The sequence below is a fragment of the Camelus dromedarius genome, chromosome 7 (assembly GCF_036321535.1).
Source record: "Camelus dromedarius isolate mCamDro1 chromosome 7, mCamDro1.pat, whole genome shotgun sequence".
In the NCBI taxonomy this organism is placed as follows: Eukaryota; Metazoa; Chordata; class Mammalia; order Artiodactyla; family Camelidae; genus Camelus; species Camelus dromedarius.
In genome coordinates, this window is record NC_087442.1 from 19,497,160 (window position 1) to 19,521,436 (window position 24,277).

At 41.8% G+C, this 24,277-nt stretch overlaps 1 protein-coding gene across 10 annotated transcripts in view; it reads left to right on the top strand.

Annotated features, from left to right (window-relative positions):
- The window catches only part of LOC116154070 (uncharacterized), a 199,116-nt gene that overhangs the window by 119,705 nt on the left and 55,134 nt on the right, over positions 1-24,277 (top strand). For 4 of the 10 annotated variants that reach the window (XR_010381591.1, XR_010381589.1, XR_010381597.1 and 1 more), the window contains one exon: positions 13,218-13,291. The exons of the other annotated variants lie outside the window; for them this stretch is intronic. The gene's annotated coding sequence lies outside the window, so the exon portion shown is untranslated. The remainder of the gene's footprint in view (positions 1-13,217; positions 13,292-24,277) is intronic. 10 annotated transcript variants of the gene reach the window in all.

The window sequence follows — 24,277 nt, forward strand, 5'->3', positions numbered from 1 at the left end:
AAGATAGTCTGGGCTGACTCCACTATGTAAGAGCTAGATAACCTCTCTGTGACTCAGTTTTCTCATCTTTAAAATCTGACTTTATAAGGTGGTAGTGGAATTTAAATTAATTTGCACGTGGCGAGTGCTTTTAAAACTCTGACGCATAGGAGTAGTCAGTCAAGTTTGCTGCAGTGATAACAATGACTACTTGAATTACTAAAAATGTCACTTCTTACAGGTTTCCATCCTCAACTTATCTAGACCAGATTGGAGCCCCCTCTTAGGGGTACCAATAACATCCTATGCCTCTTTTAAATGGTAATTGCTAGTTTGATGAAGGAAAGGTGATGACATCCTGTTTACCTCTCAGTGCCTAGCCCAATGCCTGGAATATAGTATATGGTATGTACTGTGCACTCAATAAATATTTTTGAATGGAATTAATCAAATGACTTACAGAAAGAATATTCTAATTATGCTATGCTTCTTATCTTTAATAAGCTGCCTTAAAAAATAAAACACACCTATTAAACAGTAAAACGTGACAAACAAAGCATAACCACGCTCCAGGGGTTTGACTTTAAATCCAGCATCATTGAGTGACCCTGGGCAAACCCTCTGGGTGTCTGTGTCCCTGGAGCAGCTCTACCTAAGGGCCTTGGTCCAGATCCAGAATCCTTTAATTCTCTGACAGTGGTGCACAGTAAGGATAGACTCAGGGTTTCCCTCATAGTTACGTTCTTTGCTGTTAGCTGATGGGAAAAGGTCATCTTGTTGCTTGGGCTTGCAGGTCCTTTCCTAGTTGTGGGGAGTTTTTCAGTCTGGCTATGATGAGAGGGTCTCAAAGAACCACAGAGAGGTCGGCTATGTTCTCTTCAAGTTGAACATAATGAATGTCCCTTCTTATTTTCACTTTTGACCTTCTGTATTTCTGACCTGACTTCTATAATTTTATTTAAAGAACCTAGTATCAGAAATAAGGTCTATTTTGTTTTGCTGAGTGTGCCTTTGACATCCTTTAAATTTTCTTTCCTGCCAATTCAGAAGGCTTATTCAGAACTTCTAACTCTGATGACTTCTTTCTTTATTCCTTTCTTTAACAGTGTACACACACACATTTTAAAATTGTGATAAAATATGTACAGTGTAAAATTTATGATCTTAACCATTTTTAAGCATTAAGACTTAAATATAAGACAAAATACTATAAACCTCTTTAAAGAAGACATAGGCAAAACATTCTATGACATAAATCTTAGCAATGTTCTCCTAGGGCAGTCTACCCAGGCAATAGAAATAAAGCAAAATTAATGAATGGGACCTAATTAAACTCATTAGTAAATTAAACTCATGCTTTTGCACAGCAAAGGAAACCATAAGTAAAACAAAACGACAACCAATGGAATGGGAGAAAATATTTATGAATGATGCAACTGACAAAGGCTTAATTTCCAGAATATATAAACAGCTCAACAGCTTAATAAGAAAAAAACAAACAACTCAATCCAAAACAGGCAGAAGACCTAAACAAGCATTTCTCCCATAAAGACATACAAATGGCCAATAGGCACGTGAAAAAAAACGCTCAGTATCGCTAATTATCAGAGAAATACATATCAAAACTACAATGAGGTATCATCTCACACCAGTCAGAATGGCCATCATTCAAAAGTCCACAAACGATAAATGCTGGAGAGGGTTTGGAGAAGAGGGAACCCTCCTACACTGCTGGTGGCAATGTAGTTTGGTGCAGCTGTTATGCAAAACAGTATGGAGATTCCTCAAAAAAACTAAAAATAGACTTACCACATGATCCAGCAGTCCCACTCCTGGGCATACATCTGGAGGAAACTCTTAAGGGTACAGTTAAGTGGCATTAAGTACATTCACGTTATTGAACAGCCATCACCACCGCCCATCTCCAGAACTCTTTCATCTGGCAAAGAAACTGCATACCCATTAAATACTCTCTCACCATTCCCCCTTCTCCACAGTGCCTGGCAAGCAAAATTCTTTCTGTCTCTACAAATTTGATTTTTTCTGGAACCTCATATAAGCAAACTCATACAGTATGTGTCTTTTTGTGACTGGCTTATTTCACTTAGCATGATGTCCTCAAGACTCAACTATGTTGTAGCAAGTGTCATAATTCCTTTTTAAGGCTGAATAGTACTCTGTTGTATGTGTCGACCACATTTTGATTATCCATTCATCTATTAGTGGGCATTTGGGTTGCTTCTCTTTTTGGCTATTGTTAATAATGCTGCTAAGAGCATAGGTATACAAGTAACTCTTTGAGACTCTTTTAATTATTTTGGATCTCATGATTTCTTGAATTTTCTTTCTTGATGCTTCTGTTGTTTTCATGGACTCTTGTTTTCCTCTTTTGGCCATTTACCACCCCTCCCCCACCAGCTTCTTTGCCATTTTCCTAATAATGTCCCCCGTCCAGATTCTTGTGCTTCAGTGTGGCACTCACAGAGCTGCTGCTATGTGGAGAAGACAGTTTGGCAGCTAAGAAATATTAATTGTTCCCACCTCTTACACACCCACCAGTTCCTGATATTTTCTGAAGACATACCAGTGGTTCCTAAACTTAAAAAAAAAAAAAAAAAGTCCTAGTGATACGGCAGATTTTTTTGTGGCTATTGACATTGTGTATTTTGAAATTTAACTATTAATTGTAGCACTTCCAGATGTATCAGTCCTACAGTTGTGATACTGATATCTATTTATTTTTCCTCATGAAAACAGTATATGACAATCACAGAAAACTTGTATAGAAAAAATATTAACGCACAGTAAGCGCTATCTAAAGGCAGCCACTGTTAACATCTTGATGCCTGTTTCTCTGCTCTTTTTAATGTGAATTTTTACCTATTTAAGATCATACTGTTTTGCACCTCTTTTTTGCACTTAATAATAAAATGGAAGCATTCTCTTGTTAGGTCTTTGTAAATACTTTATTTTATATGACTAAGAAATGTTTATAGAGTGTTCATTAAGTTAAATAATATTTCTTCAATTATAAAAATCATGTTTCTTACAGAAAATGTCAAATACCTCACTATTACAAAGAGGCAATGAAAAATCTTAAGTCCTTTGGCCACCCCTTCTTAAGCTTTTTAAATGTATTCTTTTCCAGTTTCTTTTTTAGATCGGCTTCTCTGCACCCCTCGCCATTGGTCTGTCCCTCCCTCCTTCCCTCCTTCTTAGTTTGCTTTCTTAAGTAGCAACATTGATGTCATACATATATGTACAATTTTATTTACAGCATTTTCACCATGGTTTGTAATTTCCAGTGTCATTAAGTATTCTCCCAAAACCATTATTTAAACATAAGAATTTGCTGTAATTTATTTAGTCACGTGCCTGCCTCCACCTTTGGATGTCGAAGCTGTTTCCAGTTTTGTGTTATTGTCGGTGATTGTATGTATGTCCTTGTCTGGTTATCTTCCTTTGTATCTGTGATTGTTTCTTCAGGAGGTATTTATAGGCGTGTTATCAGTCAAAGCAGGTTTAAGGCTTGTAAAAAGATGTTGCTGATTTCCTGGAATTCACCTACCTTCACTTGCTTGGCTCTTCTTGCTGTCCATCTTTGTGAATTTGATCGGTGAAAAGAATCTTGGTGTTTGCTAGTGAAATTCAACACTGTTTCGTGTTAATTGACCTTTTATATTTTGGAGTGAGTAGTCTGTTAATATCTTTTATGTTTTACATTTGTAATAATATAAAGTATGTTATCCTGTTGCAAGTCTTCTGTTTTTTATTTATCTTTTCAGTTTTGTCTGCTGCTTTAAGAGCCGCAGATTTTAATGTTTTAATGTTGTCAGATTGATTCGATTACCTCTCCTTTCGTTACTCTTTTCATTGCTTTTATAAGGCTAAGACTTCTCTTACTATCTCAAATTCAGAAATACTTTCCTCTAATTGTTTCTTTTTTTACCCTATTTACATTTTAATTTAATCTCCATGAAGTGGGAGCTAATTGTATTTTTTCTAGAATATTATCTCACTCTTATGTTTGTCCAGAATCCCTGTAAAACTGTGATGTGAACCAAAACAAGTGCTTTTCCTTATTTCTGTGCCTTGATTTCCCCACTGGGAATAATGAGGCTGTGACATACCTGTGGGAGGGAGGAGCCAGGAGGAGGGACTGGTTTCATGTCAGAAGCTTCACCCCTCAGTCCAGAACTTGCCCTGCCTCTTCCCAGCTCGGGAAATACGAGACCCCTCCCAGGCTGTGGGGGACAGAGACAGCAGCAGTAATAAGGGTCGGGGGCCAGCTATTAGGGACTAGGGAGCCCAGAGTGAGCCTCTCTAAGTCTTGACCTTATTTCAGTCTTCCATGCCTGAAATAAGCTACTGGGGCTCAGCTTGTTGGAGACTAACTTGATTATAGATGTAAGGCAGCATGTGGTGACAAAGAGCCCTAGCCTAAGAAAGTCAGAAATCTTGGTCCAGTTTCAGCTGTCAGTCAACTCTCTGTGTAACATAGGGAAGTCTCTTCTCTAATTTCCTGATTTATAGAACAGGGAATTGAGATGAACACTCTCTGAGATTTGTTCTCAACAAATTATGGTCCTGGCAAGTGGCAGAGCTGGGTTGTGCTACGAATCTGTTGGGGGACATTTCTCAGTAACTAGTTCATCTTTCCTTGTTATTTCAGTCAACCAGTATGATACCAAGTCTGGTATCTATCACACTATCACGTAATGCTCCACCTCGGACAACTTGCGCTTCTTGCCTTCCCTAACTGTTCTTAGTCTACCTCCAGCCTCCCTTCTGAAAGGCTTCTGTCTTCCCTAAGAATCTTTTTAAGAATTAGAGGTAGATGAGCTAGTAATGAAGAAATACTCAGAACTCATTCTTGTCGCTGACCTTGCCTGACCCCTTGCCCAGAGCTGTGACATTAATTTTTTTTAAAGGCTGAAATAAAAATACGAAAAGCACTTGGACAAATGTGAAGCCTTAAAGTGATAAAAGTAATAGCTATGAGGTACAAATACCTGCTCTCAACCACGCTAATTGTTTTTTATTGGTATTAATAAATTATTGAGAAACAAAAAGCCGTAGGCCAAACCTTGTAAATTTCAAGCTGTTTATGTTAACCAACTCTGTTTTAGAAAACTAGCACTGTGTCTTAAGAGACAATGTCTTAAGTAGTTTTTGTATGGTAAAGTCATCAATCAGCTAATCCATTATACTTACTAAAGTGTTTTAATATTTATCTCCCACTTTTTGATTTCCAGAGTGAGTGAAATACCTCAGATGAAAATTTCTATGGTGTTGACATTTTCCTCTTGAGAATGTGTTTGCTGAAATAAAATACAGTTGAAATCTGTAGAACTTGTGTAAAGTCTGGGCAAACCCATTTTTTTCCTCTGTGCTCTAGGAACACACAGTACTGTATATTAAACAGAGCGTAAGCAGTTATACATGGCTGCAACCGATATTCTGTATGATTACAATTATGCACTTTTTCATCTTCAAGTAACATGAAAAATAGCCTTTAAAATGAATATGATGATCTTCACAGAAACAGTTTCTTTATTAATTAAACTTTTGTTTTTCATTGTCCATTGCTTTGATCTTGTAATATTTTTAAAAATGTCCTGAGGGCTTATTTTCAAGGCTTGCAAGTGAATTTTTATTTCTCAAAAGCCGTAATACATTCACGGCTCGATGAATCCCAAAGACAGTATTTTTAAACTCCTGTTAAGTTTGTTTTTCTTAGTGTGCTAGTCTCCTGCATAATTTTCTTTGCTCTACGGGTCACATGATTCCTCCCGTCCATAACACACGCACTTAGAATTTTCACTTCCTGATTGAGCCATCAAGATTATGTAAAATGTAAATCAGTCTAAAATACCTAAGAGCAGGAATTTTAAGGGGAAAATGCTGTTTTCTTTTTCTGTTTCATTATTGATACCTAAAAAAATTGGAGTGTTTTCCTGTTTGTATTTGGAAACTGGAGACTGTTAGTTTTTTTTTTTTTTTTTTTTTGGTCCCTTCCCTTTCAGATTGCATCAGACTTTGCTTTCATTATAAAAATAAAGTACCAACTAGATAGACCGTAGGAGCGGTGTAGTTGCAGGACTGAAACCAGAATGGTTCCGATTCCTGAGAGAGCTGTTCACTTACTTACTATTCTTTTCATGATCTGAATGAAGAGTACAGCATCTCTCACAAGGTAACGCTTTGATATTTCAGAGTTGTAAGTGGCCATTTAGCCCTTCTGCTGCCTGATACAAATGAAAGTAATTTCTAGCAGGCTGGGTGACACTTGTTTTATCATGGATCTTAAAACCCCTCACATTTTCTCAAAGCAATTTTGAAGTTGTCATAGTAACAGCATGATTTTTGGAGGGTCTTCCTAGTAGTTCTTTCGCGAGAGTTAATTAATTTTATTAACTCTGTATGTTTTTCTTTTTATTCTTCTCTGACAAACAAGGGCCATAATTGCTCAAATATGTATTTCGCGTTCTTTATTTCTTGGTGACTCGAGTCTGAGGACTTGACGTTTTGCAAGTTGTTTCAGGAAAGGAACAAGAATGTTATCAATTGATTTCAGATAAGTTAAACTTTAGTTTTTAATTACTTCTCTGTAAAATTGCACTGTCATTGTCAGACCAAAATTTAGTTTTATTTAAGAGTTGAGTTACGGGAGATGTTCCCTCAAATTTAATTGTGGCTTACACAATTAAATTGTGTTACAACTATGCTCTTTTTTAAAATAAATTCTTCTAGATCTAGAATAAGAATTAAGGAACACAGAAGAGAAATGTGTCAGATTTACAGGAGAAAATTATTTCTTTAAAAATACAATGCTCAGCTACAACACCAAAATCCTGTTCCACTAAAGAGAGAGAAACGGACAACTCTGACTTCGTCAACATTAAAAATGCTGCAACAATATTCTCTGAAACTGTAAAATATGCTAAAATAAATTATTCTCTAGGAAAGTTTGTGGGGAATTTTTTTTACTGGGAGAAAGTAGGTCAGGATCTTCTGTTAGTAAATCTCTGTGGCAGAAATTCTTGCCAATATGGCGAGTGGTGAGAAAAGAAGCCCTTCTCTTGGGCAGGGAGAGGGTCAGAAAAAAGAATGGTCTGTACTAGGTCTGGATGCCAGGACTTAAAAAAGGTATCAGATGTTCGATGCGTTTGTTTTCTTGTAAAACTGATCAGAGAGATATGACATGTGTCAAAGGTATCACGTGAGTTCTGTGGCTTTAATGCTAATGCCAGTGCCCCTACTGTTGTGTGGAGCATTTGTTTAACCAGGGGCGATTCAAGACAGCCGGGTGGCAGCGTGTGCAGCCAACAGCAGTAAAGGTGCTAATACACATCCAGTGATGTCAGGAGTTACAAGACAGCGGTTTCAAAACACTGCAGTAAACAAGGTCAAAGTGTCCCGTTTTGCTGGAGGAAGGTTTGTTTTTATGAGCTGGACAGTACATGGATGAAGTAATTTTTCAAAACAAACATCAAATTTACATGTGGGGTTTTTTCCCCCCACTTTTTAGATTCTAAAAAATTAACCAGATGAGGCTTAGTAAGGGTTATATTTTTAAACAGAATGATACTTTTTCCCTGTTTTCTAAAAAATTGATTCTCTATAATTTCCACAGAGGAAATGAAACTACTTCCGATATATAGGACTCTTAAATGCAGTTTTAGACAGCAGGGTAGGACCTGTCACACGGCAAATGCCCGTCACAATCACGAGTAAAATACTCCGTCTAATTTTGTATCTTTCGGTCTTACTTAGACAGGCGTCTAAGTATGAGAAAGCTGGTGGCGCAGAATACTGCTGATTGCGTGGTTCTCGGTCTTAATGCATTTTCCAACCTTGAACCTGAGAATGCCAGAGGCTCGAGTCTCTGGATGCTCGTCGGAGCGGTTATCCTCCGGTGGCCTGGTTCCTGAAGTAACAAGTGGGTGTCCCAGGCGTGTGTGTGGTAATAACAGCAGTGGTGCCACGTGGCGCCCAGAGGTCACCTCGCTCTGTCCGGGGTATTCCTGATCCTCGCGTAGGCTCCCGAGAGGAACTGGGCCGGGGGCATCCCGAGAGGCGCAGGCAGCGTGGAGTTCCACAGCAAACCTGGACGGAAGCGTAAACATGGCTTATAAAGTGAAAGCAGGGGCCTTGAGGAAGGAATTACCCTCGTCCCGTTCCCGACCTGCTTACTGTGCTGGGAAACGAAGTAAGTTTTGTTTGTTTCTTTGTTAGTCAGTCTCTCCTACATGTTTTTTCTTGCTAACATTATTAGACACTCGATATCTGGCAAATGCCAAGGTTGTTTTTTTTTTTTCTTCCCTCCCCTTCACTGGGAAGTAGGAGATGAAGTTTGTTAAATAGCTAATTGCTGCTTTTATCTTTTCTCTCTTCCTGGATCTAGCGTGCTGGCTGGCTTGTTAGAGATAGCCAGAGACTGCAGTTTATTATCAATGAGAAAACAAAAAGTTCTTTTCCACCCCCCCTCCTTAAATGGTTCAAGAACTTTGCCATTAATTAAATGACAGCGACACAGACAAGGCTTTTTACGTGATGCAGCCCGGAGCACATCTAGCAAAACAGCTCCAGTTCACTGCGCTTACCTACACTGGGAAGCAGGAAGGGTGCGTGTCCAAGACACGAACGAAGACGGGCTGTCCCCGTGGGGACCTGCGGACACCGGGTGGGAGTGGTCCTGGACACGGGGCTGTAATTTTATAACCAGTCAGGAAGTGGAAAGGAGCTGAAGAGTACAAATTATTTAATGATGTTGGAAAAAATAAATTTAATATAAAATGAGATTAAATATATAAAGACTGAACCTTATCAACAGGAACTGAGCTTTCCCTTTAAGTTCCAAAGTTTCATGCCTTGCAGGTTTATGGAAAATGTTTAATAACTTAAAAAAATAATTAAGAGGCTTCATCACCTACCCAGGAGATCGTGTGACATCAGCCTAATTCTGACACTTGGCCCTGTCTTCCGTTTTCGCTTGTTCTGTTTTTCATGCTGATCCTGTCTCCAGAGATGTTACGTGGCTTGGTAAATTTTTCATACAAAGTTCTGTGGTTTTGAAAATGCAAAAAATAGAAATGCAGAGTGGTTTTTTGATTTGAAATTAAGTTATCCTTCTTCATAAAATGGACTGCTTTTACTTGGAATTTTCTTGACTTTTCTCAACTTAAACAGCGACACTTTGAAGGTAGAAGGGGGCAGCATGACTGTAGTGTGGCACTGGAAAGCAGAAATCAGGGGACTTATTTCTAAATCCAGTGTGGAATACTGTGTGACTTTCAGCTAGGGCTTCTGTGCCCTGGGAGTTCACAGTTTATCTCAGAGTGCTGATGGGACTTGAGGTGTCTGTGTTTCATTTGAAACATTCCAGGCTCTCGGTAAGAATGTCTGCGATGTATTAATTTAGCAAACATGTTTAGGTACCTTCTTTCTGTATAGCATTGTGCCCAGAGCTGTAGTTTTTCACAGTTAAATTTACAGAGATTTGGTTTGTCAATCAAAGATTGAGAGCAGTTTGAAACGAGCAGAGAGCATTACCATTGAAATGGTTTGTTAAAGATGGTGCCAAGTGAGCAGGGCTGTCCCCTTGTGAGCTGCCCCTCCTAATTAAAGGGGAAGGTGGCTGCCATCTGTCTTCTTTCATTCAAGGCAGTAGGGGGTCTAGGGTGGAAGGAAGCAACCCCCCCTTTTATTTTTCTCCCACTCTTTTTTATAGTCGGCTTTCTCCCTAGTCAGTGACCCAGAAGGTCATTGATGATCTGTCTATCTCAGAATGAATAGTAACATAAGCATGCAAGGCACTTGCAAAAAAAAGAAGTTTATAAAGTGCATTTATCCACTTAGAATTCTGCTTGAATTATGTCTGAGAGGGTTGTAATCTCTGGGTTGGTGTCCTTGCCTGTTTTGTTACTGAGGGCGCTACTGGCTGGGAAAGTGGGGAGTTTTGCTGATTTTGTTTTTTCATGAAAAATTTTTTACACTCCACTGGGCATAATCAGAAGATGGCAGCATGTAGCTATCCATTGGGAATGTAGAGGAATATTATTCTTATCAAAACCAAGGACACCTGTTAATCATTTTACACACACACACACACACACACTCACACACCCCATCTCACAGGAAATCAAGGGCAAGGATGTTAACAGTTGTCTGAGTTACTCAGTGCAGCTTTTTGGACCAATCTTTGAAATAATTCACATTGTCCTTCAGTTAAGCAATCAGCCTTTTAGACTCTTCCTCATGAGAATAGGTTATTAGAGAATTTAGTTATAGTGTGGGGCCATGACTTTAAAAACTTTTGAGACATAGAGTACTCTAACAGAATGACTGATCTTTCTTGCCTCAGTTTCCATCTCTTCAAACAGAAGAAATATGTGCTGCTTTTACAAGTGTTTAAGAGAATATGAAATAATACTTCCTGTCTTTGATACAAACTTTATTACAACTGAAAAATTCTAAAATCTTTGGTTATTTTTATTTTCAGTTTTCATATACTTAAGCAAAGCATCAACAGTTATCTAAAAAGATTCAATCCTTAACACGTTATGTTAAGCTCCCCCAAGCAGTGGATATGGACTTTCCAGAATATGCTGATTTTTAGAGCTCTTAGTGATGTCGAAATGTGTTTCTTAAACCCATAACAATATGTTTGGAAAGCCCAAGTGTGACAGTCATTGTCTGTAATTTTATTTAGGGGTTTTGGGGTTTTTTTTTCAAATTTGTGTTCAACTTGTAAAGAGTTTTCTTGAAAGCTAAGATGTGCTTATGTTGTTGAATCTGGGAGGAGTGATGTGTACATTCTGGAGACACTGACATCAGTTTGTATGACAGGATGATACCTGAAAAGTGGCTTCCTAATCACTGAATGGTACACAGTGCTGAACAGGCAGGTCTTTTTGGCTCTTTCATGTAATTTAGATACTTCAATAACTATCCTTTTTAAGGTGTGATTTATATTAATTCAGTTTTACCCATCAGCACTTACTTCAGAGGGACTAAATAAACAATTAAATGATGTGCAGGAATGAAGTGTGACTCTGAACTAATGTAATTAATACTTTAACTTACGTAGCAAAAGACACATAGACATGCAGAAGGATGTTGCCTCCTTCAAGTACCGAGTTAGCTGGGAAGAGCTTACGCTTCTACTACAGGGATGCCATCTTTGCCAAGGATACATTTAGAACTCTGTTTGTCATTGCCTTAAGAGCCTTCCCTCCTTTTTAAAAATTATCCACAGTGGTTAAGAGTTCTTTGGAGGTAGGAAGGAGCCACTAGTTAGGTCTGATGAAAAGGTTTATGATCCAATAACTGATTTGAGTTGTTGATTCATGTAAACATTTACTGAGCCACTGACTTACATTCCAGCAGTCAGTCGTGATTCAGAAACGAGCATGTCAGGGGCCTGGCCCTCCAGAGGGATAATTTAGTGGGATAAATGGCATATAAAGAGGTAATACCACAGACTGACACAGTGTTGCCAGAGCCGGGGGGCGGGGGGAGGTTGCAGGGGTGGGGGTTGTGGAATAAAAATAAAATGTGATGGAAAAAATGAGAATTGTTGTCTGCATGATTTATAAAATGGCTTACATAATAGAATTTTGGAAATGAAAGCCCTGAAAAATCTTTTCTATTTTAAGGATGAGGAGATTGGAATTTATTTCTGAAATTCTTTAATTCTCAGCCAGTTGAAAGCCTTATAAGAAAAGGTGTTCATTCTGTAATAGACATTTTTTTTTTAACCAAAAGAAGTGGCTTTATAAAAGGTCAGGTCTAAAAAAGATTTTGGACATTGTTAAAATAACGCTGTATTCTCCAAAGGAGAATGATCTTAACTTATATGTTAAAATAGAGTACTTTTGACATACTAAATATACCAAAGCATTACATGCCAGATTGATTGCTGAGAATAGCTGTCTAGCTTGTGGGAGACAGTGAACTTGGAGCTTGTCTGCATCCTAAGTATATGGTGGGAGAGAAAAGGCCTCCTCACGTCCTCTTTTGTGTTTTATTCCACGGGGACAGAATTTCTGTCCTGCAGCCAGTGGTGGATCTCCTCGTGGATAAGTTCACCTAACAGTTGTTTGCGGAGTGTCGCTCTAGGCCAGGCACTGTTCTGGCTGCTGAGCAGAAGTTCAGCTGGTTGACTGCAGGCCCCGGAGGCTGGGGCGTCCTGAGGAGGACCCTGTAGGTCTGCACACTCAGCTGCCGTTTCCTGGGTGCCTTTCCTGAGCATGCCAGTGTGGGCCTGGGTGTGATGCTGTCCGCTGAGAGCTTGGAGCTAAGGTTCTGTGCACGGATCATATTAGGAGACACAGAGAGAAGAGAGAGAAAATGTATAGAAGTAGAGAGAGAAACACATCACACATTTGTAGGAAAGAAAGATCTTCTGTGGCTGGGCAGTCAAGAAATGCATGGTGGATGGATGAGTGTTTGGCCGGACATTGAAAGAGAGGTGGTGTTGGTCTTGAGGACTAGGAGGGAGCATGTCCCAGCCCAAGGACACTTGAGCAGAGGGACAGAAAGGGATGAGAGGGACTGGTGCACTGAGTGGGCAGTGGCTAATTTGCGGTTTCCGGATGACAGTGAGTGTAAAAGTGACCAAGGGGAAGAGAAGGCAGCAAAGGTCTATTGAGGCTGGACCCACGAAGGCCATGAAGGGCATGTGACTGAACAATTTAAACTTAATGCTGAGTCACTGGAGCAGTTGAAGCATCTCGGTCAGGAGAGTGACAGAAGGCTCTCTCCTGTAAGAAGCCTCTGATATCAGTGTGTGGGGTGGCCTGGGCAGTGCGAAGACCAGAGCAGGGGAGCCCCGTGAGGATGTTGTGATGGTTCAGGAGGGAGGTGCCGAGGGCCTGAGTGAAGGAGAAAACTGATTGGCTTGTGGGGAGGAGGATGGAGGCAGAATTACTCTAGATGTTTGAACTCAGGTGCCGTTTATTATTTCTGTGTCATTTGCCAGGCGTTTCACGTGCAGTATCTCATCCAGTCTTATCCTCTGCCTGTGGGGATCCTATTGTCCTTATTTCAGAGATGAGAAAACTAAGGCCTAGGAAAAGATTTGTCTACAGTTGTACAGCTAATAGGACACAGAGCGGCACGTCCCAGGCATCTCTGGCTTACATACCTGCGTTCCTTCTACTGTACTAGGTTTTGAAAGGAGCAGATGTGAAACAGAAGATGATCTCTGTTCATTTTGTATGTACTCACTTTAGGTGCTGGTAAGATGCCCATCAGGCGCCTGGAGACGTGGAACTGAATCTCAAGGACAAAGTTGGGAAGATCGGAGGTAGGGGTTTAAGAATCCACTGCAAGCTCGTTTATTTGGCACATACTTGTTGAGTGTCCTTACGGACCAGCACTGCACAGCCGTGGGAACACAGTAGTAAACGAGAGACTCGTGGTCTTACTTCACAGAACCACAGGCTCACGAGGGAGGCTCCGTACTGTGGGTTGACTGTAGTGCAGAGGGGAGTGCTGATTTGCTACAGAAACACCCAACCACGTCTGGGGACGGGGAAGTCTCTTAAGTTGTAGTACTTAACATGACATGCACATGATGAGTGCTAAGATAGAAAGTGAGAAAAAGGCATATTCTGGGGAGGAGAACTAGAATGCACCAAGACCCAGAGGAAGAGAGAAACACAGTACATCTGAAGAGCGGGAAATTATGTGGGACTGGAACGGAGGAAACTGGAGATAAGACTGGGGAGGCGGGCAGCAGCTAGATCAAGAAATGCCCCGGAAGCTGTGTTAGGGGATCTGGTCATCCTTTTAAGGACATAGGAAAGTATTCATGAATTTTAAGCACTGGGGTGACGTGAGTTGACTCATGTTTTAGACAGACCGCTCTGTTAGAGAATAGACTTTAGGCAGGCAAGTACTGAAAGCAGGAAAACTGGTCAGGAGACCACTGGAAGAGAGGATGCTGGTGAGAGGTGATGGTGATTCGGATAGAGAAGAGAGACTAGCTGATGTTTAAGGTAGACATTTTGGAATTTGTAGATTGGTTGAATATGGAAGATGAAGAAGAAAGAGAAATAAAAGTTAACATGTAAATTTCTGACTTGACAGCTGGGTTGTTGCTGGTACTTTGCTGGGGGACGTGGTGGGAGGATCAGATGTGGGGTTTAGGATGATCAGGTTTGGTTATCCTGAGTAACAATGGTGTCCTCAGTAATGAGTAAAGGGAGAACAGGGATTGGAGGTTGTGGTCAGAGAAGGATGTCTGAATGTGCTGTTTCTGAAGTGAGGCAGCTCAAATGACCATCAAAAAACAAGGTCGTAAGAGTGGGCAGGCCAAGTGAAGGGGAGAGCTGGCTACGGGAGATGAGGAGGCTGAGGAACTAACAGACGCGTGCTGGGTGGGTTTTCACATGGAGGTTGAAGTCACAGGTTGCTGGCAGGACTTGGAGTGGAGAGGGTCAGCATGTAGGTCAGTCACTACCTGTTGAGAAGGTGTGGAGGCTGGGCACTGAGATGTGCACTGAAAATGTGATTTCCTGGACTGCATGCACAGTGTCAGAGAGAGAAGAGGAGCCAGAACCCGGGGGTGGGGGGAGAAGGAACGGGACCTGGGACTTACCCCTAAGAGGAGCTAAGGGGTGGGAGGGGACCACGGAGGAGTTTTCAGAGAAGGAAACAGGGAATTTCGGAGTCATAGAAGGCCAGCGGAGGTCGGTACAGGGGGAGAGGAAGTGTTGAACGGTGCTGAGGAGGGGGAGCTGTAAGAGGCCTTCGGATTGCTGAGCCCAGGGTCATGCGTGCCTTTAAGGGAGAGGTTCTTTGAGGTGATAGAGATGGGAGGGGCCCGTCAGGGGTGAAGGAGTGAGCAGAAGTCAGTAGGTACAAGCAGCAAGTATAACCTACACCTGAAACAAATTTTAGGTTGAAAGAAAAGACAGAGAGGCTCATGGTAGCTTGAGGTTGTAGCATCTAATATTGAGTCCTACTGGTTTATATTTTTTGACAGTCTTCCAATATTCTCTGCTGTGTGTCCTTGGTCAAATTATTTTCCCTTTCTGTGCTTCATTTGTAAAATGAGAAACTGCCTCATAGGGTTGTTGTGAGGATTAAATGAGTTGTTAAGCAGCACCTTGCGCATGGTGAGTCCTATATGAATGATACTAGTGAAAACAAAGTAGGAAACATGTATATCAACAGTCACTTTTCAGGCCCTTTTCCCTGAGTGTTCACAATAATTCTGTCATGTAAGTGGGAGTGACCTCATTCACTCCCACTTCCACTACAGAGGCCTGGGCAGTTGGAAGTAACGCATTTTAGATTGTGCTGCTGATGAGCGGTAGGACTGGGAGATGGAGCTCCCTCGGCCTGACTTGGGATTGATGGTCCTCTCACTGGACCATGGTGTGTCCTTGGGCTGTTGCGGAAGGACGTTGGCTTTGGAGCCTTCCGTGGCAAGAAGCCGAGGCGCACCTGAACGTGGGGTGTGCGTGACCCCCGCCCTGTTCGTCCCGCTCATTTGTCTCACCTGTCTGGCCCTTACAGGTGCTGAGCTTGCAGCCCTTGTTCTAAAGGCTTGTTCTTTCCGTGGACTGGAATGCATTTTCCTGACTCTTCCTGCTGTTCAGATGCCACCTTCTAGATCTGCTTTAACTTAGAATTCATCTCTAAAAAAATGGATGCCTCATTGGAATTTCTCGCCTTTCATCTATTCTCAGAAAGTGAAGGTGCCGTGCATCCTAGAGGCTTTTCCTGTAGCGAAGTGCCATCTGAGTCGCATCTCTTTTGAAAGGATAGTATGATGGTTAATTTTATGTGTCAAAACTGGGTAGGTCAGATATTTGGTGAAACATGAGTCTAGAAGGTATAAAAATACCTGTTGAAGGTATTTTTTCGCTGAGATTAACATTTCAATCAGTTGATGCCGAGGTAAGCAAATTATCCTCCATCATGTGTGTGGGTCTCGTCCAATCAGTTGATGGCCTTAAGAGAAAAAGATTGCTGTCTCCCAGGGAGGAAGGAATTCTGCCTTCAGACTGTGCACCACCATCTCTTCCGTGGGTCACCAGCCTGCCCTACAGATTTCAATTCCTTAAAATCAGTCTCTCAGTCTCTCTCCTTCGCACACACACACACGCACACACACACCCCTAGTGGCTGTCTTTCTCTGGAGAACTCTAATACAAACAGGAAGATACGGAAACTTAAATTGTGCAGTGGCTGTTGCTATTAGCAAAGATCCGCATCAGGCCTCTCTAGGCGTTCTCGGTGTACATGCATTTTGCTTGTTGCATAGTTGAGGAAAGTGAATTACAGAAGGGGTGTGGTGCTGGCCCTGTGATGCCAAAAGGAGACAGGAGAGCCAAAGAAAGAGCTCTGTTTCCTCGGGTGAGGCTCGGCTGCTTTCTTGTTATTCAGCGCTCGCGTTATTATTAGCAGGGTAATAAAGTTACTGGCTTTGCCATGCATAATAATTGCTCACATTTATAGACTGTTTTCTGTATGTCAAGGTCCATTCTAATTGCTTTACAGATGCTAGTGATTTTAATCCTTACCCAGTGCGATAGGGACTAATATTAACCCCTTTTTATAGATTTTAAACCCTGAGTGCCAGTGAGTAACATGGTCACTGCTGTACAGCAAGCGAGGGAGCCCGGCCAGGGGCCGGGGCCACCTTGCTCCAGGGCCGTGCCTCTCACCCTCCTGCTTTACTGCTTCTCAGCTTGAGATGTCCTGTAGACAGCCTTCCATCTCCCTTTGGAGCCGTTGTCCAGAACATAGTGGTGCTTTGGTGTAGCGTTTAGAAGAGAAAATGCTGTAAGTTATTCTTCAAGAGGCCTTCCTATTCCTGGATATTTTCTTGCTACCTCCTTGAGAAACAGAAAACATTCCCATTACAGCAACAACGTGGACATCTTTCTGGGGTGTATTTTTGGCAACTAGACTTTCCTGTCTAGCCTGGGGACACTGGTGGCCACTGAATTTGCCAGAAATCATACAGAAATGTGATAAAGTGGTGATGTGGCTGAGTTCCTCGTCCAGCAGTCTGGGGTGTGTTCTGGGGAGGATGATAGCAAACTCCCTTGTGTGTGTCCCTCAATTCTCCAAGGAAATAACCATCATAACCACCATTTGTGGGGCCTTTTGTGCTTCAAGGACTGTTTGAAACACTTCACAAACAAAATCTCATGGAATCGTCTCAGTATCATCATCACATTTTACATATAAAGAAAACAGTGAGTGGGGAGGGAAAGAACATTTCTAGGGCAGGTGGCAGAGCAGGATGTACGCTTGGTATCTGTCAGTGTTCTCCATCACTCCGTACCTCCCTGGTGCCCATGCTGGACCGTAAGCTCCCTGAGGGCAGAAACTTTTTCTCACTGAGTTCAGCATCTCCCAAGAACAGGGCCCGACATGTCATGGGTTCTTCATGCATGTTTGTTGAGTGACTGATGGAGCCACTGATCACTACCAGTAGCCCTGGGGCCGGGGAGAGAGAGCACCGACCTGTGAGGGTATTAAGGACGCTTGTGGATTTAGCCCTCAGGCACCTGCTCGAGGATGTTTCCTCCTCTAACAGCAGGTCAGCCCAGGCTTCAGTCAGTACTCCACGGCTCTGTCAATGATGCTCCTTCCCCCAGAATCTACGTGTTCCTGTGTGCATCCTGTCATTAGCATTCAGGACTCATCTTCGATAGTTTATATGCCACACTGGTCTAGGATGACATCTAAGTAAGACTGTGCTTTTAACGAATCATCAAACTATGTATTTTTAAAACATTGCTGAAGTTCTCTGCTTCTTCCGTTACTCCACATGCCTCTTTGTCTCTCTTTCTTTCTGTGTTTCTCTAACTCTTCCTTGTGTGTGCGCACATGCACCCACACACCGCTTAGTCTGTCACCGATCTCAGAAACAGATCTCCTTTCTTTTTTTAGAGAAATACACGGTGTACATGGAAAATCACTTTGTAAAGTGAAACCATGTGATTTATATTTATATTTTGTCTCACTTTTTCCCCTCAAAGTTCCTTTCCTTTGCCTCTCATAAGTGGAAGCTAGATATTGTATTCAGTACTATTTATATAAACTTATTTCCTCTTGGAAATAGTAAATTATGATGACATTGACCAAAAAATTACTGTTAATATAAGAAGGCTTGGAATTTATATCCAACTCAAGGCCATGCAAGAGTGCAGATTCACTCAGTAAAAACTCATTAACAGCCTGCTTTGTGTTGGACTGCCTGTCCTCTTAGCTTTGGAAAGCTTCAAAGTAGGGCAGTTTATGTTTAGGAATGACCAGTCAAAATAGCAAGACAGATACAGGCAAGAATGGAGTTCTTTAAAGTTTAAGTAGTCGGGTGGGGTGTAGTGTGCACATCAAAACAGGACACCATCTTATTGGAGCTCTCAAGTTAAAAATGCTCCTTCCTCAACCTTCTCAGATTCACATTTTTTGCTGGCATTCCTTTTTTTTGAATCTCTAGTCTAAATTGTTTATTCTTTTTTTTAGTAAGGAGGAAGAAAAAGTTCTCCTTAAGAATTCATTAGAAATTAAAACTAATCTCAGCATTTAGTATTCTTTAGAACATGGCAAAGACAGGTTTGAAAGGGCAGGGCTCAGTTTGATCAGCCCTGGAAGAGGAGGGCGGGCAGTAGTCCTGGCCAGCACGACTTCGCCATGATGGGAAGTGGTGTTGGTTTAATTGTAGGTCTTTCATTCCCTTCCTTGCCAAGCCCAGTGACTTCTGTTATAACATGTGGCAACTTCTCCCTTGCAGACTAACTCAGTCCAAGTTGCCATAATAGTTAGGACCAGCTACAAAGACATTTCTTCCCCTAAACCCATGCCAAATCTAAAACTATCTTCTCCTCCCTGGCCATTCAAATAGATCCAGCTCCTATTTGAAAAGCATAGGAAATGCACAGGCCTCTTTCTGCCTCATTGCCTGTTCGAACAGTTAAATAAACAAGGCGCATCATGCCTACTGCTGCTTTGAGCCTGGTCACTTCTTCTAAAACTGCGATACTGTGTTCACTTTGAGATTTGCAACTTAGATGCTCTAGAAAGAAGAAAGCGTATTTTAAGTCTGTCTAAGACAAACCAGTGCTGTCAGTGCTGATGGAGGTAAGAAGAAACAGTCTGAGATCATGGGCCTTCCAGAGGTGGGGCTCTGAGCTGCTCCCGGGGACTCAGCCCCAAGAGGCCCAAGCCGGGCAGGGCAGGGCCACGTTCGCGGCCTTGGCGGCCTTGGATTGTCTACCTGTGAAACATACAATACTAACCAAGTAACGTCAGTCAGTCCATTTTGTTTTTAAAAAAGAAAGCCTAGAAAAGTAGGAGAAAGATTCATGATAAATAAATTTATTCTGACTTCTCATCCTGATCACTTTTTTTCCTTAGCATTTGATCCTTGTATTACGTACGTGTTTCATTCATCATTGTAAAAGTAATTATATTCCTTACCCAACTTTATTGGTGTACGTTAATTTCTTCATACTTCTAGCAAGATTCACTTTCCTTCACTGCTTAGTTTGTCTTGACATGTAACTTTTCAACACAGTTCATTTTTGTGGGTTGTATTTCTGTCTTCTTAGTCTGTTGATTAGTTTATATTTACAAAAGGTTATATGTAACATATAAGTAAGCTCTGAAGCACAATTTTTAAAGATGCATTGCAATTTAAGAACTGGAACATCACAATTACTTCTGGATCTCTCGGTGTACTTCCCACTGTTCTCTGGCTTCCTCACGATCCTGAAATTTGTGTTTACAATTTTCTTGATTTTTTTTTAACAAATATATAAATTTTGTCATGTAAATGTGCATTGCTGACAGTATTCTGAGATACGTAAAAGTGGTGTCACACCATGTGTAGTTTTTTGCAGCTTATGTTTTTCCTCCATGTTATGTTCTGAAATTCATCCATGTTATTCGAGGTACAGCGGCAGCTCTTCCATATACATTGTGTAATATTCCAGTGTGTGTGAATATGTCACAGTTTACCCATTATCTTGTTTATGGGGAGAGGGGAGAAAAAGGAGTTCTGTTTCATACACATTGACTTTTTTTTATTCCCACATGTGGACTTTGAGATACCAGATTCCAGTGGAGATGTCGAGTTGGTCAGTAGATATTGAAGTCTGTAATTCAGGGGAGAGATCTGAGATGGAGATACCAGTCAGTATGCAGGTGGCATCTAAGGCGTTGTTCCTCAAGCTGTTTCTAGAATGCTTATTTAACCCATCGATTGAGATTTTTATTTTTAAAAAATTTTTTTATTTCTTAAAGCTGTATCTTTCTGTTTCTTTTTTTTTTTTCCCCGATCTGCCTGGTCACTTTGCCGAAAATATGAGCCTCAAAAAAAAAAAAAAAAAAAGGGGGAAAATGTTTGGCAAACTCTGAAGGGCTAATAAGATTAGGTATTATTATTATTACCTTCCTCATGGAGTTTTGTGCAGTCCAGATAAAAATCTACATGTAAATTTGCTTTGGGAACTGAAAAGAAATACACAATTACTGGTTTTGATACTTTGTTAAGTTTTAGCCAATAGCTAACGTTCACCTAGTGGTTACTTTACATGAATTAACGCACCTTATCTTCACAACAGCTGTAACAAGTAGATACCATACTGCTTACTCATATTTTACAGATGAGAAAACTAAAGCTCAGAAGTGGTAAATCCAGGATTTGAATCCACAGAGTTGGCTTCTAAAAGCTGTTCTTTTAGCTAATATGTGAGACTGCCTCTCTTGTCAAGGAGACAACCATTTACCTGGTTCCCTCAGCTTCAAAAGTTTTAGGGTCACACTTCAGCGCGGCCACCCCGAACCAGCTACAGAGCGGCACTCGAGGCCGGGGGCCCTGGCAGAGGGCCTCGTCTGCACTGGCTTAGCTTCACCACTGGATTGGCCTCAGACCTCACAGGGCACTGAACCGCCTACCAAGTGTCCACTCTGTGCCCATTTAAAATGATGCACTTGATTTAAGTTCCTTGCCTGTAGCCACCCAGTGAGTCAGTAGTGGGCCAGGGACTGCAGTGCGGGTCTCCTGCCTTTCAAGCACCACATTTGTTTTGTGTTAATAAACCATATTTCTCCGGGGGATCTGGCAGAAATTTGAAAGTGCTTAATTTTACTGCAATAAATACTAAGCATCCTTTTTAAAGCATGGAAACCAAGCCCCAGGCAGGGAAAACAGAATTTGCTCTCAAGGCCTTTGACAAACTCACATTGGCACTAGGATGAGATCACAGACCACTGGCCTTGATCCCGTCTCCCGCTGGGGCTGGCTGGAGGGGTCAGGACCTCTGCTGTGGCCACAAGGCCATCGCTGGACTCTTGCAGATGAAGCTGGAACACACCCCGTCCTACCCACAGAGTCAGCATGTCACAGCCGATTGCCATCAAGGGGGTGTGACAGGGAAGGTTACATTCCTGGGACACTGTGACACAGGTCAGGATCCAGCTGAATTACCCAGAGGTCAGGACCGACACCTCTCTGCCTTTCTTGCTGTGTGACGGGTGCAGTTAGCTTCCTATGTTTGCGAACGGGCCATATTTTCTAAAGCCATGTCAGTCAGGAAAAAGTTGTAGGCATCCAGGAGAAGGGAGAAGAAAATCTGAATTATGACTTGAATGCAGAGAACTCAGGGAGCGATTTATTACTTTTATCATCACAAGAGTCTAGACGCACTGTAGAGCCTCAGCCAGTAATACATTTTGATAAATTGATAGAAAAAAACTGAGAGTAAGGTTTCAGCAAGATGAAAGCTGAATTTCCAAGGCTGGTCTGATTGTGGTTCAGATGGGAGCTGGGTTGGAACGTGGAGACCCACGAGGTTAAGGTGCGCAGGGCGTGCATTGTTTAATTCTCATAATTCCCTTGGCAGCCACGGGTGATGGGTGTTGATGTTCGTCTCTGCCCTGACAGAAGGGCTTTTAGGCCATTGTGGCAGAAACGGACCCGATTAGAGCTGCGCTCAGCTCAGCAGGTTTCATTTCCTTTCAGTAACTGTTCCTAGGCAAGAAGCTTCAAAACGACAATGATCTGTTTGGACTTGTCTGTGTTCACACTTTCCCTGCGGTGCACGTGATTTTGTTGCCACTTCCTGCAGCTCCTGTCTGTTGCGAGCCTGAGCAGTGAGCAGCCTGGCGGCCGGGGAGGTCAAGTGAAGCAGTGTGCACAGCCCCTAAGGCCTGGGGCTGCATCTCGACCCTCTGGGTCAAGGGCTGTGTGAGCCTGGGCAAGTCCTTCTCAGTCCTCTGTTGATTATGGTGCCCGTCGTACCATCATAGGATACGTTGTATGAGGAAGAACAGCGTGGGTGCTCCCCCCGGAGCCAGGTGATAGGCGGGTTCATGAGAACCCTCTCGGTGACACACGTGCCTTCCTAGCCTTCAGGTCTGACCTGTGCTCTGCCCCCAGGGACCCTGCTCATTATTGGTAAATGATTTCTTCACTGAGAGGCATCCTTTACCAGAAGCTGCATTTTTATGTGGGTAGTAAAAATGAGAAGAATTGCTTGAATTAGTTCTCCCTTCACATAAATATATCCAAAGCTAAAATTGGGCTTTGTGTTTCCAAGACATGTTGAACAGACAGAAAGGGAAGAAATGCTGGACTTTTACCACAATTCTTAAACTGTCCACTTAGAGAAGCACAGCTCTGTATTTATGAACAGGTAACCTGAAAAGTCAGTAAGCAGAATGCATTAGTGGCTGTTACACAGATAAAACATGAAAGCTCTAGGAGTGAATTAGTCCTCATTTCTGTGCCTTCATGGTCATACATAATAATTTTAATTTCATGTTAAAAGATCTCTTGGGGTTATTATGAGATTTGATGAGATAATATTTACAAAGAATTTTTAATGCTATAAATGAAAAATCTGATGAAACTGTGGAAGTACTCCTGTTTGCTGAAACCAGTGTAGTTGCTTTGGAACATTGGTCTCCCTTCCTTCCCTCCTTCCCTTCCTTCTCTTCCTACTTCTCTTTCTTCCCTTTCCTTCCTGCCCCTCCCCTTCCCTCTTCCCATCCATCCCACAGTGTTTGTACAAGGATAACACAGACGCTAATCCTACCTTCATGGAATTTACAGATGAGTGGAAGAAACAGTCAGCATACGAGCGCACAGAGGCAACTGCAGGTTATGATGGGCTATGAAGAAAAAAAACATGTACTGTGAAGGGTCTAAATAAAACCTGGTGTGTGTTGCCTCTCCGTGCACGTATTGGAAACTAAGGAGAAGAATGGCAGAGCTGTTCTGTTGTTAACTTATTGGAGGGTAGATTTATAAGCATGAAGACTTTGGTTTTATAAAGCTACCTACCACAGAATCACTCTTGGTGATGAATATTTTGAGTTTGTTTTCATATAAATAAAGGGTGGAGAGATAGATCAATAGATGATAGATAGGAAGAAAGGTAGTTTTTCCTAACAGGCACAAATGACAGTCTGTGAAAACTGATTTCTCACATGTGCATTATAGGATTGGATGACGACTGTTGGTTGAGTCATAATAAACTGGAGGAGAATCTTGCATTTATTTATTTTACAGATGAGTTTAGAGCAAGGATATATATATTCTCTGCCATTTTTAGGAGAGGAATTTGGAAAGGGAGAGCTCATGTCTCCAGTGTTTACGATAGCTGCATGTTCCTAAAGAAAATTCATGGGGCATTCCCACCAGTGACCTTAGACTGCAAGCAGGGACCAGGTCTGCTTTTCATGGTAAGATTCAGCAGGCAATACAGCGTGGAAGGAAAGCCACCATTCCCGCCGAGGACGGCCACCCTGGCTGGCGGATCTGCCAGCTCAGGCTTAACTTCTAAACGTGGATACCTTTGCACATGTGCTGGGAGCGGCTGAGCTCAGCACACTTCCTGCTTCCTGTCACTTGAAGAGAGGGCTGTAGAGCTCAGATTCTCCCCAGTCCTCACCCCTAAAGCAAGCAAAGACAGTGCCCTTAGTTCAGGTCACTTGTCTGGGGTTTAAATGCTCAGGATCCGCCTTTGAGTCCCCTGAGGACAAACCTTGTCTCCTAACTTCTTTGGCCCTTCTGACGAAAAGCTGCCAGGATTTTAAAACCAACTAATTTTTAAAAGATTTCTTAAACAGAGGAGACAATAAGAGCAGAAACCTATTAAATCTGAAAGTTATCTTTAAAATTACCTTTTCTTATTAGGAATAGAACACTAGATCCTTGAAAATTTGTTATGTTTGGGACTGATTCCATGTTTAAGTAATTTAAAAATCAATACCTCGTGTTAACAGTTCGCTTCACTGTCCATATCACCACCATCATCTC